The sequence below is a fragment of the Scyliorhinus torazame genome, chromosome 18 (assembly GCF_047496885.1).
Source record: "Scyliorhinus torazame isolate Kashiwa2021f chromosome 18, sScyTor2.1, whole genome shotgun sequence".
Taxonomy (NCBI): Eukaryota; Metazoa; Chordata; class Chondrichthyes; order Carcharhiniformes; family Scyliorhinidae; genus Scyliorhinus; species Scyliorhinus torazame.
In genome coordinates this window covers 65,540,773-65,554,834 of record NC_092724.1, presented here as the reverse complement: position 1 = coordinate 65,554,834, position 14,062 = coordinate 65,540,773, and positions in this window count along the sequence as shown.

Below are 14,062 nucleotides of genomic sequence, written 5' to 3'. Positions count from 1 at the left end.
GGCCAGATAGAAGGAAAACTCAGTGAGTGTGTCATGTGAATATGCTTAAAAGGTACTTTGAAAGGGAAGGAGAGAAAAAGGAGGTTTTAATGATTCTAACCCAAAGTGACAAACCAAATCCAGATGATTGAATTTGACATACCTCAAATTAAGTTGGAAAACGAGGATGTTCTTAAGAATTGGGATAAAGTGTTGAGTTACCTTCCAGATGAAAAACAGACGGACCTGAAAGAGTTATTGATATCACATGGGCAAGTTTGTGGAGATAAATTTTGAAGTACTAAAATGGCTATACATGTAGATGTGGGAAATGCTGATCCAATCAAACATCCATATAGACTTAACCCTTTAAAATTGGCACAGGTTAACAAAGATTGAAAATATGCTTTAAAATGGCATACTTGAAGTGGGTTGCAGCCAATGGAGCTCACCCATAGTGATGGTGCCTAAACCAGATGGTACCCAATGGTTGTGTGTGGACTATAGAAAGGTTAATGCAGTTACAAGAATGGACTCTTATCCTACCCCACGTTTGGAGGATTGCATTGAGAAAGTGGGACAATCAGCTTTTATTTCCAAACTGGATTTACTTAAAACAGGCATTGTCAAACTCATGGGTGGGTTGCGGGAGTGTGTCGGGAAGGTCGCCGAGGTGTCCGTCGCGGCACTCCCAATCACGCAAATCTGAGTGCAACAGCCGGCTCTTAAAATGCCGGCTGCAAGCGGCCTTCAAAATGGCCGCGAGCATGTAAAATGCGGCCGCACTGCGCATGCATGCCAGATCGGCGCACATGCGCAAAACTATGCACGTCAATGATCAGGCATGCATGCGCAGTGTGGCCGCTTTTAAAAAAAAAATAAACGGTCGCAGCTTTTTGTTTGACAAGTTCGTGGGAGTTTTATTCATTTAATTTTTTTTTTATTTTATAAATTTTTTTTTTTTTTTTACAAGTTCAGGGGGGATTTTATTTGATGGAATTTTACAGGAAAAAAAATGCAGAAAAAAAATGCAAAACTTTAGACAGATGGAGACTCCATACTGTGGGTGGCGAAGGCCGGCCGGTAAAAATGGGTCCCCGGAAAAAAAGTTTGAAAAACAGACTACAATTTACTGGCAAGTTCCTTTATCCGAAAGGGCGAAGGAGATTTCAGCTTTTGTGACTCCAGATGGTATATACCAATTCAAAGTTATGCCATTTGGCATGAAAAACGCTCCAACCAGATTTCAACGGTTAACTAAAAAAGTTTCAGCATTACCCAATTGTGTGGTATACATAGACAGTCTGGTAATTTTCAGCCAGACATGGAAAAAACATTTAAAACATCTGATGGAGATATTCGATCGACTTCAGGATGCCGGTTTGGTGATAAACCTAGCCAAAAGTGACTTTGAAAAGCCCAAGTCACTTTCCTTGGCCATACAATCGGACAGGGCCGAATGGACAAGTTATTGGGAAGTTTCCGATACCCTCGACACGAAGGGAAATAATGTGCTTTCTCAGTTGACTGCCTGAAAGCTGTGATAACCAATGCTCATGACCAATGCTCATGTGTTGGAGAATTACAAGGGACTGTGATCAGATTGAACTAAAGTATCCGACTTTAAAGTGAAATGCCGAGGCGTAGAGAATTGGAGGATCGTGCAGAGACCTTCTTGTCCAAAGAGACTGTCAATCAAGAAGGATTCCAGTTGAAGGAAGAACAAAAATGGACTGTAATAAATGTTTGTGCTTTTGTTTGTTAAAAAAGAAATTTGTATTCACTATCCATATTTCTTAAACAAAAGTGAAAAGGTGAAAAATGAAACCATCTTGAAGTTGATGGTTTTTTTTTTCTTGGGGGAGGTGTCATGTGAGAGTACCTTTAAGAAATGCGTGTTTATCAGTGATGTCAGAGTGTGGATGGAGCTGGGCTGTCTGTCTGCTTTTACTTCGCTTTAGGCGGTCTGCTACAGGGTCGGTTTAGTTTTGTTTTAGACTTGGGAGCTGCAGTCACAGCAAGGTGTATTAATCTCTCTCTGCAATCGAAAGATGGTCTCCAGATCCTTTGATGATTTAAAACTAATACCCGTTTCTGCAGGGAAGTTAAACTTGATGTCTTTCTGTAAAAAAGTTTTTTTTTTTTTTGTCTTGTGCTATTGTGATCTGACAAGTCTGGTATAAAGAAAACCATATTTGTCATTACATGACCAAGTCAAGAAGCCCAAGAGGATGTTGGTTGCTATGCTACTAGGTTCTATTGCTATGCTGGCAGCAAAAGGACATCCAAGCAGACTTGGGGGCTGCAGATGTGCTTCCTTTCCCCTAGTGAGCTGGGAGGGGTAATTCTGTACACCACAACCTGCTGATGGCAGCTCCCCCCCTTCCCCTCCCCAAGTAGCCACCTATACCACAATGCCAAGGGGTCCATAACCAAAGTGATAGCTAGAGGAAATTCGAAGGGACAATCTTGGCAGAAGAGAAGCACCACAAACTCACTCCTAAAAAGTAATCTTGGAAATGGTGTTGGGGGGAGGCAAGCTTAAAAATGGCTTTAAAGGGAAATTTAAGTCAAGTTTGGGATAAAAGTAAAAGTAATTGTTGATTATATTTTCAAACATTGTGTTCTAGTCTGTTAACATTAGCATTCAGGCTCTTGGATTACTGTGTAGCAACATTTTAGCTGGAACGTGCTTGGATTGCAAATAAAACAGACCTGGTACTTACTGAGGTCAGATGTTCTTGTCTGCTACCTACTTCAGGGGATAGTCCTGCAAATAGCTGGCATCAGCAGGTGAGTTACAAGATTGAGCAAGAGCCTCTGATGGGTGCTGCACCCAAGGCCTACTCAACCACGTGACAAAAGCTCCAAGGTCCAGATATCACCTGGATCACAGCTGTCCAAACTCCGAAGTATACTGCCTGCTTAATATTGGGAAAGCCTGGATTGGATTAAACAGGATTTTTTAAAAAAAAGAATACCCAGGAGGCCTTGTTCATAGTGGATGGGGACTTCAACCAGGCCTAAATTCTACCAACACATCTCCTGCCCCATAAGGGCCCACACCCCAACTTGCTTGGCCACTGCTGCACAAACATGAAGGGCACCTATTGATCCATCCCCCAAGCCGGTGCCCCTGCCATACCAAGCAGAAACTTAGTGGGAGAATCTGGTTCAGATGCTGGTCCGAAGCAATGGAAGAGGACCTATGCAACTGCAGTGGACTGGTCCATATTCAAGAACTCAGTGGCCAACCCAAGTAGGTCACCACTGTCAAGACTTCAATAAGTTTATAGAAGATTGGGTGCTAAAGGAGATAGAACATGAGGTAGTACATGCGTCCCCCAACTGGAAACCATGGTTTAACCAGGAGATTCACTCCCGACTGAAGGCCAGGTCTGATGCCCAAGACAAGCAACTCTGACCCATACAAGAAATCTCAGAATGACTTCTGCAAAGCCATCAGGGACGCCAAGAGACAATATCAGACTTGCTAAAGTCCCAGACTGTCGGTTGTGGCAAGTATTAAAGAGAACGGTTACAAAGCAAGCTAAGTAGAATCTCCAGCAACAGCGCACCCACTGTAGCCATTTAAAATGGCCACCTGCAAACGACTACGGGAATGATGGTCAATTTGGGACACAGACAGGTACACAGCCTCTGTGTATTGTGCAAAGAAAACAGACCTGGTAAGAAACTCCCAGTTCATTAAAGATCAATTTTCCCCAAGACAATAGCATTCACATTAAGAACCATCAATGACAGCAGACTAACTGGCGCCACCCCACTCTTATTTGAAAGGCCTACATGCCTGGGACAATGATAGCTAGAACCCACCCAGCCAGCGAGGTATCCGCCCGCTAATTGGCAAAGATCGATGAGGGTGATCAAAACCCTATCGATCCATTGGACCTGGAATAAGGACCGCCCAAAAGGGCGCGAAAGAGACGATGGATAAAAAGCCCTGCACACTAGGGATCGGCCTCTTTTGGGACTGGCCTGTGCGCGACCAACTGTAGCAGAAAAACAAGTTCAAGGACCCACGACCATTCCTGAAGGACGAGTCCAGCTGAGACGAACCCAACAACTTCCAACCGACAACATGGACCCGGATAAAGGCCTTATCTCGCACAGTGCCGGTCACTCGAAGTTAAGTAAAGGTCATCTTAGTTATTAGGTGCAGTTTAGTACGCAGCCGCGTGTATTATTGCATAGAGATACAAGTCGTGTTATTAATAAACGTGTTTTTGAGTTAACATACTGGTTGTGTGGTCATTTTGTCAATATAAGAAACAGCTTGTGGTTCACATAAAGGATAAAAAGCTAACATTTATTGGTGACTGATGGTACCTCGATTAGAAGTGACTGTTACTCGGAGGGATCTCACAACTGAATTAAATTGGGGAAAGAACAACCACAAGAGTAAGTTTCATATCGACCAAATAACCAAATTCGTAAGTCTGCACTAACCGCATGCGCAACTAATAGGGAAGGGTAAGGTAAACTAGTCAGACTTGCATGCAAATCTAGAGGGATTGTGAACCGGAATATAGCCATACCCACTGTTCGATCGACTCCTTATTCCCCCTGTTCCAAATTATAAGCAGAGAAGAGATGGCAGCGCAGATGATAGAGAGAATGATGAATCCACAGCAGCAACCCGAGGTCGCAGTAGCCGACAAATCAGAGCAGTGCCCCGTATGGGAGGATGTGTTGAGAAAGTATTTAAAGGGGAAAGGATGGCCCCTATTATCGAATGTGCACAAATACGGAGTCAGGTCCAGGGAAGATAGGACAGACTTGGTGGGAGAATTTATGCGAGGTATACAAGTAGAATGCCGCAAGGTTCAGAAAGCCAATAGCAATAGTGCGCTGCTTGGCACAGTTGCGAGGCATCGAGGAGGTCGTCGAGACGCTCAGCAGGCAGTTAGTAGAGGAGGAAGAGAATGAGGGTAACAGTAAAGAAAGTAAGAACATTGAGGAACTCCGGGAGAGGTTAGCCGCCAAAGACAGGGAAATCGCCGATGTTAAACGCGCCCACCAGTCTTGCAGAGTACACCTTAGCAGCTTCCAAACCCAGTATGGCAAGGCCTATCAAGACACACAGCGCGCAGTCTTGATAAGAGGAGATTGAACACAAGGTCACCCAATTAACAAAGAAATGTGCCTAATTACAGGCAGCTTTAAGAGCGCTCCACCAGTCCACTAAAGAGCAGAGCACCGTTGACCACGTTAATTGCCAGCGAAAGATAGATAAGCTCCAGTCGTTACTTTCAGTTCAGAATGATTTCATGTGCCTTTGGGACAGACGAGACAGATGAGGACAGATGAGGAAGAGATGGCAGATTGGGAAGAGTTAACTGAAAGCGCACAAATGTTAAAGGAACAGAAAGTCAAAAGCAGCCGCCACGCATCCCAAAAAGAAAGGCACCGGCACCACAGGGGGCACCAACCCCCACCCCTGCCCCGACACCCATGAATCCGATAACCATAAGACCACAAGACCTTGGGCAGAATGGCCTTACTTCCGCTCAGAGTCCACTCCACCATTCAATCATGGCTGATTTCAACTCCATTTACCCCCCCCCCTCTCTCCATAGCCCTTAATTCCTCGAGAAATCAAGAATTTATCAACTTCGGTCTTAAAGACACTCAACGTCCCGGCCTCCACCGCCCTGGGTGGCAATGAATTCCACAGACCCACCACTCTCTGGCTGAAGAAATTTCTCCTAAGGCTGTGCCCCCAGGTCCTAGTCTCCCCTGCTAATGGAAACAACTTCCCTACGTCCACCCTATCCAAACCATTAATTATCTTGTAAGTTTCTATTAGATCTCCCCTCAACCTCCTAAACTCCAATGAATATAATCCCAGGATCCTCAGACGTTCATCGTATGTTAGGCCTACCAATCCTGGGATCATCCGTGTGAATCTCCGCTGGACCCGCTCCAGTGCCAGTATGTCCTTCCTGAGGTATGGGGCCCAAAATTGCTCACAGTATTCTAAATGGGGCCTAACTAATGCTTTATAAAGCTTCAGAAGTACATCCCTGCTTTTATATTCCAAGCCTCTTTAGATAAATGACAACATTGCATTTGCTTTCTTAATTACGGACTCAACCTGCAAGTTTACCTTTAGAGAATCCTGGACTAGGACTCCCAAGTCCCTTTGCACTTCAGCATTATGAATTTTGTCACCGTTTAGAAAATAGTCCATGCCTCTATTCTTTTTTCCAAAGTGCAAGACCTCGCACTTGCCCACGTTGAATTTCATCAGCCATTTCTTGGATTTTACCGTGCTGGATATCAGCAATGGTTTTTGGTCCATTCCCCTAACCAGAGAGAAGGAGGAGAGACCAAGCAGGCCCAGATATCACCTACACCACCCCACTTTCGGTAACCCAGTTAAGGGATGCTAGTGGTAAAATTACTCCATTTCAGCCCACCGCAGACCCATATAGCTTCTTCGAGGAGGTGCGCCAGCAAACGGTCATGTACGGGTTAGATGAGAGGGAGGAAGTAAAATTGATAGTAATGAGTCTCCGCCAGTCGGTACAATCAGCTTTGCTAGAACCCCAAAACACAGGAGGAGGAACCCTAGAGGAAATGAAGGCCGCAATATTAGATGCTATCGGATACAACAAAGGGGAGCCGGTCGAGGGCTTGAACAAATGCAGACAAAAGAAAGCGGAACATCCGACCGCCTTTGCCGGCTGCCTCTGGATACATTTCAAGACCGTATACGGAAATTTAAACTGCGCTCCCGTAAATGAGGACGAAACCACTAAATGGTCCCGTACTTTAGTTTCACATGCCACGGAAGCAGGTAAAGGGCTTGTGCAAACTATGACCCGGCAGATACCACACACAATGAGATTTGGGTACTTAGATGCCTATCCAGAGCATGGGAACAGTCACTGCAGGATCAGATGGACCAAAGTGGATTAGAAGCCACAATGTCCCAGTTAGAACTAGCCAGGAACCCCCATGGAAAATGAGGGCACAAGAGGAACATTACCCAGAGAACAGCACAAGGCCCAGCCCACGCGGTTCATGTTACAATTGGGACAATTGTGGACAAGTAGGACGTTTCACCCGCGATTGCAGACAAAACCCCCACACAATAAACCACCTCAACAGCCCAACCTCCCCACCCAGAAACAATGGGCCAGACCACGATAGCCAGCCGCGACAGCGAGAAGGCAACATTCGCTCCATGCATAACGTAAATGCCCGATCAGTGTATCCAACATGGATCTGTGACACGCGCTGGGATAACGTCGGAAGATCAGTAGTCACAGGCACAGTCCGGGGACAAGCAGTTGATTTTCTTTGGGACACAGAAGGATCCCGACCACACTCAATTCCTCAAACCTGTTCCAAAAAACTCCTGGCCAACCACAGATACCATCACACTCAGTGGATTCACAGGCCACATGCAAGAGGGATACACCACAGCCCCGATATCCGACCAAGTAGAAAACGTAGCCACTACCCACCCCGGTGTATTAGTGGACCTACCCCGACTGCAGAATACATCCGAGGGATAGGTTTCATGAACTCAACCTCTCCTTCGACCCCGTTAGCAAGTGTGTCTGGCGAATGCCCAAGACAGCGAGAGCCCCCGCCACGCTCTGGAGATTACGAAAACAGGATTTGCTCAGTAGGGCACTATTGGTTTCACCCTTCGGCAATTAGCACAGATGACACCAGTCGATGGGTATTAGCCACACAGGTGCATTTGCCCTACACAAGCACGACTGTGGGCAGATTCCAGGTAAGTTTATGATCTCAGGCCCCGACCCCAAACCACAGAAACAGAATGGATTTCCACAGCAGGCAGAGGGTGAAATTTTAAAGGTTATTAACAATCTGTTAAAACAAGGAGTGATTCGACCCGTAGCTTTCACTAATAATGCTCCGATTTGGCCCGTAAAGAAACCAGACAGTTCATGGCGACTCACCATGACTACCGCAAACGAAACAAAGTTACCCCTTTAACAGCCCCCACCATTGCCACGAGTCCCGCCACCATGCTTAAGCAGGGAGAGCAAGAAGTATTTTACCGTGCTGGATAACAGCAATGGTTTTTGGTCCATTCCCCTAAAATCAGGCTTGCCAGTATAAATTCGCCAACAGTATAAGTGGACATGTCCCCCTCAAGGCTTCCATAATTTTCCCCCTCCATTTTTCACAGCCAGCTAGCTGCTGGTCTTTCCAAATTCTCCTGCCCCGGTCTCATTCAGTTTGTAGATGGCCTGCTCCTGCAAACAGATACCAGGGAAGAGCACGTGGCTCTATCGGCTGAATTACTAACCCTGCTCCAGTCCATCGGATGCAAGGTAAATCCCAAAAGAGGCACAGATGGAGGGAAAAGGTACTTTATTTAGGCACCATTATTACCCACAGCAAACGTGAAATTGAACAAAAACGAATGACTCCATTGTGAAATTGCCCCTGCCCCATAATGTAAGTGCACTCCGCTCACTTCTAGGTTTAGTGGGACATTGCAGAAATTATATTGATAGTTTTGCCACTAAGGCCACCCCGCTCACGAGCTTCTAAAAAAGAACACCATGGAATTGGCTTCCCCAGCACCCAGATGCCATAGACGATTTAAAACGTACAAGTCCCCGACCTGCCCTATGCCATAGAGGTAGCAACCACTGACCAAACTCTATCAGCAGAGATCCTACAGGAACGCCATGACAGATTAGGACCGGTAGCCTAAGCCTCTACAGTTTTAGACCCTGTAGAACAAGGATTTCTGCCCGTGAACGAGACTTGCTTGCAGTCTTCTGGGCAGTCCAGTACTTGGCCTACATTACAGGCCTCAACCCAGTCCCGATATTAACAGAGCACACCCCCACCCAACTGTTGTTCGATGGCAAACTAAAGGATGGTTCAGTTAGCCAGATCAGAGCAGCTCACTGGACACTTATTACAAGGCAGGGACAGCTCTGTGAAACGCACCAAGACCCACACGTTCTGAGCAGACAATTTACAATAGGCAGGGACCCCACACAAATGCCAGACAATTGCAGCCACAGGACCCTTGGTTCCCAAATCACTACAACCACGTGTAAATGGTGAGACACAAGGTTCCCAAGACACAGGGGACACAGTAAAGATCTATGTAGATGGCTCCTCCACTGTTGAGGATGGAGTAAGAATCACAGGATGGACTTCCGGGTGCGGCGATGACCAGCTGAGTCGCACGTTTCGGCAGCTCCCGGTGAAACGGTCTTTCGGGCTCTTGATAGGAGACCCAACGGCAATTTTGACGGCTAAAAACACCGTGCGGTAAACCAGAAGGGAATCCCCCCTGGATACGGATGAAAAAAGGAGGAGAAAGTGGCCGGATTGCAGTGGATCCTTTAGAACAGCGGCAAGGAAGGCAAGCAAAAACCAAGATGGCGTCGGAAGGTGGCAGTTTAACATGGGGCCCTGAACAACAAGAGTTCTTGAAATGCTGTGTGGAAGAGCTCAAAAAGGAAAAGAAGAAAGAGCTGTTGGCCCCGATACTACAGGCGATCGAAGGGCGAAAGGAGGAACAAAAGACCCAGGAGCGGGAGCTTCGGGTCGTGAAGGCAAAGGCAGCCGAGAAGGAGGACGACATACAGGGCCTGGTGGTGAAGACGGAGACGCAGGAGGCACATCAGAAACGATGTGTGGAAAGGTTGGAGGCACTGGAAAACAACGCAAGGAGGAACAACCTGAGGATGGGTCTTCCTGAAGGTGTGGAGGGAGCGGACGTCGGGGCATATGTGAGCACGATGCTGCACTCGTTAATGGGAGCGGAGGCCCCGGCGGGTCGGTTGGAGGTGGAGGGAGCGTACCGAGTGATGGCGCGAGGACCGAGAGCAGGAGAAATTCCCAGAGCCATAGTGGTGAGATTCCTCCGTTTTAAGGATAGAGAAATGGTACTTAGATGGGCAAAGAAAACTCGGAGCAGTAAATGGGAGAACGTGGTGATCCGCGTTTATCAAGACTGGAGTGCGGAGGTGGCGAGAAGGAGGGCGAGCTTTAATCTGGCCAAGGCGGTGCTTCATAAAAAGATAAAATTTGGAATGCTGCAACCGGCAAGACTGTGGGTCACATATCGAGAGAGGCACCACTACTTTGAGACGGCGGATGAAGCGTGGACTTTATTGTGGAAGAAAAACTGGAATGAGCGGGTTATTAAAAAGAACGTTTGAACAAAGTGGTGGGGCGAATGTGGGGGGGTTAAAAAGGGGGAAAGAGGAGTTTTATGTACTAATCCTGCGATGTGGTAACTTTTCGCTCTTCCACAGGTGGTGATGGGGGGGGGGGGGGGGGGAAAGAGGGGGGGAGGTGGAGGAGATGGGGCGTTGGCCATTGGGGGTGGGGCCAAGGGAGAAGCACGGGCTTGGTTCCCACACTATGATAATCATGGCGGGAATAGAGAAGCAGGAAGGAGGGGGCGTCGCACGGTGCAAGCAGAGGTCACGGGGGGGAAGCAGAGGTCGGCCAGAGTTTGCTAACTTCTGGGAGCAACATGGGGGGAGTAACTACGCTAGCAGGGGATCTAGCGGGGGGGCAGGGGGGGGGGAAATTACTGGGTTGCTGCTGCTGGGGAGGGGGGGGGGGGGAGCTGGTATGGGAGGGGATGGGCCGGGGGGCACCGCCTGGGGGAGATACAGCTGCGTGGGAACCGGATGAGGAGCTGGAAAAAGGGGATGGCTAATCGACAAGGTAGGAAGCCCCCCAACCCGGCTGATCACGTGGAAAGAGAGAGGGCTGAACGGGCCGATAGAGAGGGTACGGTTACTCGCACACCTTAAGAAACTTAAGGCAGATGTGGTTATGTTACAGGAAACGCACCTGAAACTGATAGACCAGGTTAGGCTACGCAAAGGGTGGGTGGGGCAGGTGTTCCATTCGGGACTAGATGCGAAAAACAGGGGGGTGGCTATATTAGTGGGGAAGTGGGTAATGTTCGAGGCAAATACTATAGTGGCAGATAACGGGGGCAGATACGTGATGGTGAGTGGCAAACTACAGGGGGAGACGGTGGTTTTGGTAAACGTATATGCCCCGAACTGGGATGATGCCAATTTTATGAGGCGGATGCTAGGACGCATTCCGGACCTAGAGATGGGAAAGCTGATAATGGGGGGAGATTTTAATACGGTGTTGGAACCAGGGCTGGATAGGTCAAAGTCCAGGACTGGAAGGAGGCCGGCAGCAGCCAAGGTACTTAAAGATTTTATGGAGCAGATGGGAGGTGTAGACCAGTGGAGATTTAGCAGACCTAGGAGTAAGGAGTTCTCGTTTTTCTCCTATGTCCATAAAGTCTACTCGCGAATAGACTGTGCTGGGAAGGGCGTTGATCCCGAAGGTGAGGGGAACGGAGTATACGGCTATAGCCATTTCAGATCACGCTCCACACTGGGTAGACTTGGAGATAGGGGAGGAAACAGGAGGGCGCCCACCCTGGAGAATGGACATGGGACTAATGGCAGATGAGGGTGTGTGTCTAAGGGTGAGGGGGTGCATTGAAAAGTACTTGGAACTCAATGATAATGGGGAGGTCCAGGTGGGAGTGGTCTGGGAGGCATTGAAGGCGGTGGTTAGAGGGGAGCTGATATCAATAAGGGCACATGAAGGGAAGCAGGAGTGTAAGGAACGGGAGCGGTTGCTGCAAGAACTTGTGGACAGACAATATGCGGAAGAACCGGAGGAGGGACTGTACAGGGAAAGGCTACATGTAGAATTTGACTTGCTGACTACGGGCACTGCAGAGGCACAATGGAGGAAGGCACAGGGTGTACAGTACGAATATGGGGAGAAGGCGAGCAGGTTGCTGGCACACCAATTGAGGAAAAGGGGAGCAGCGAGGGAAATAGGGGGAGTGAGGGATGAGGAAGGAGAGATAGAGCGGGGAGCAGAGAGAGTGAATGGAGTGTTCAAGACATTTTATAAAAAAATTATATGAAGCTCAACCCCCAGATGGGAGGGAGAGAATGATGGGCTTCTTGGATCGGCTGGAATTTCCCAAGGTGGAAGAGCAGGAAAGGGTGGGACTGGGAGCACAGATCGAGGTAGAAGTGGTGAAAGGAATTAGGAGCATGCAGGCGGGAAAGGCCCCGGGACCGGATGGATTCCCAGTCGAATTCTATAGAAAATATGTGGACTTGCTCGCCCCGGTATTGACGAGGACCTTTAATGAGGCAAAGGAAAGGGGACAACTGCCCCCGACTGTCTGAAGCAACGATATCGCTTCTTAAAGAAGGAAAAGGACCCGCTACAATGCAGGTCCTATAGACCTATTTCCCTCCTAAATGTAGATGCCAAGATCCTGGCCAAGGTAATGGCAATGAGAATAGAGGAATGTGTCCTGGGGGTGGTCCACAAGGACCAAACTGGGTTTGTGAAAGGGAGACAGCTGAACACCAATATACAGAGGCTGGTAGGGGTAATGATGGCCCCACCAGAGGGGGAAAACAGAGATAGTAGTGGCGATGGATGCTGAGAAAGCATTTGATAGAGTGGAGTGGGATTATTTGTGGGAGGTGTTGAGGCCATTTGGTTTTGGAGAGGGGTATGTTAGATGGGTGCAGCTGTTGTATAGGGCCCCGATGGCGAGCGTGATCACGAATGGACGGGGATCTGCATATTTTCGGCTCCATAGAGGGATAAGGCAGGGATGCCCTCTTTCCCATTATTGTTTGCACTGGCGATTGAGCCCCTGGCGATAGCGTTGAGGGGTTCCAAGAAGTGGAGGGGAGTACTTAGGAGGAGAAGAACACCAGGTATCTTAGTATGCGGATGATTTGCTACTATACGTGGCAGACCCGGCGGAGGGGATGCCAGAAATAATGCGGATACTTGGGGAGTTTGGGGATTTTTCAGGGTATAAATTGAACATGGGGAAAAATGAGTTGTTGGTGCATCCAGGGGAGCAGAGTAGAGAAATAGAGGACCTACTGTTGAGGAAGGTAAGGGACCTTCGTTACCTGGGGATCCAGATAGCCAAGAATTGGGGCACATTGCATAGGTTAAATTTAACGCGGTTGGTGGAACAAATGGAGGAGGATTTCAAGAGATGGGATATGGTATCCCTGTCACTGGCAGGGAGGGTGCAGGCGGTTAAGATGGTGGTCCTCCAGAGATTCCTCTTTGTGCTTCAGTGTCTCCCGGTGGTGATCACGAAGGCTATTTTTTTTTTATTTTTTTTTTTTTAAAAAAGGATTGCAAAGAGCATCATGGGTTGTGTGTGGGCTGGGAAGACAGAGAGTGAGGAAGGGATTCTTACAGCGTAGCAGGGATGGGGGGGGGGGGGGCTGGCACTACCGAGCCTAAGTGAGTATTATTGGGCCGCTAATATTTCAATGGTGAGTAAGTGGATGGGAGAGGAGGAGGGAGCGGCGTGGAAGAGATTAGAGGGCGTCCTGTAGGGGGACTAGCCTACAGGCTATGGTGACAGCCCCATTGCCGTTCTCACCAAGGAACTACACCACAAGCCCGGTGGTGGTGGCTACACTGAAGATTTGGGGACAGTGGAGACAGCATAGGGGAAAGACTGGAGCTTGGTGGGGGGGGGGTCCCCGATAAGAAACCACCATAGGTTTGCCCCGGGGGGAATGGATGGGGGATATGGAATGTGGCAAAGAGCAGGAATAACGCAACTGAAAGATCTGTTTGTGGATGGGAAGTTCGCGAGTCTGGGAGCGCTGACCGAGAAATATGGGTTGCCCCAAGGGAATGCATTCAGGTACATGCAACGGAGGGCTTTTGCGAGGCAACAGGTGAGGGAATTCCCACAGCTCCTGACACGAGGTGCAGGACAGAGTGATCTCAAAGACATGGGTGGGGGATGGTAAGGGGTTGCACAAGAGTCGGGAGTGCAGGAGGCGAGAGAGGCCGATGTTTTGGCCTTTGCGTCTCCAGAAGGTCTCTCAGGGTTGTTAATATATACTGTATAATATGTATAGGTCGTTGCTACAGATTATATATTGGACTGTTAAATTATATTTTGTGTGTTACTTGTGATAAGGCAGTTGCCAATTAGGGTTAGTTTTCATTTGTTATTTATTATTTATTCATTTTTTTGTTTATAAAA